The following is a 906-nucleotide window of genomic DNA, read 5'->3' on the forward strand; positions in this document are numbered from 1 at the left end:
TTTTGATGTTGTCTGATCTATGTAAGATAAAGCAAGAAATAATATAAAAAACTGGTCACTTTACAGCTTAAGTTCCCTGTGGATGTCCTTCCAGGATTTCAGTACAATGTAAATGTCTTCCTATGCACACACTGTAACTTTCAGATTTTGTATCTTGTATACCTTGTATTGCTTGACCATTCAAAATAAAGAATTATAAAAAAAAAAAAAAAGTAGTTAGACTATGACTGCAGATCACCATCCTCAGCTTGTGTGTGCACATCTTTTGACCACACTAACAGGCCCTAACCATGCTGAAGGTGCTCTTGCCAAGTTTGGATATCTCCCAATTGTGGCCACTATGTATAGGGCAAATTAGACATTGGTCCCGTCTTCCAGGGCTCACGCTGAGTGGCAGGTATGGCCTATATGCATCCATCATAAAATATTATGTATGTTTCTTTAAAAAAAAAAAAAAAAAAATAATAATAATAAACTCGCTCAACTCCAGGAAACTTTAAAGGTGAAATCAGACTTTAGGCAAATGCGTCTGCTGGAGCACAGAAGGACCTTCCGGTGTATGAAGGCCTTACCAAATAGAATGCAAACACTGAGCTTCAATTCTATGTAAGTGCCAATCTCTGCTTTTCCACACAAATCAGCAGCAGAGCTTTCAAAATGGCAAATGGTAGGAGGCCTCCTATGAGTGGCTGTGAGCCATTCACAACCAATCCTATGCAGCCCTCTTTTACAATGAATGGACCGTCCTGTTTTCAAAGCTCTACTGTCAATCCCCGTCAAAAGCAAAGATTGTCACTTGCAGAGAGGGAGGGTGCACACTTCATTTAATTCCAAAAGGTGAATCTGCATGACAGCAACATTGTAAATAACAATACTAAGACCATAAAAAAATAAAATATCCATACA

This window comes from Mixophyes fleayi, chromosome 4, assembly GCF_038048845.1.
Source record: "Mixophyes fleayi isolate aMixFle1 chromosome 4, aMixFle1.hap1, whole genome shotgun sequence".
In the NCBI taxonomy this organism is placed as follows: domain Eukaryota; kingdom Metazoa; phylum Chordata; class Amphibia; order Anura; family Limnodynastidae; genus Mixophyes; species Mixophyes fleayi.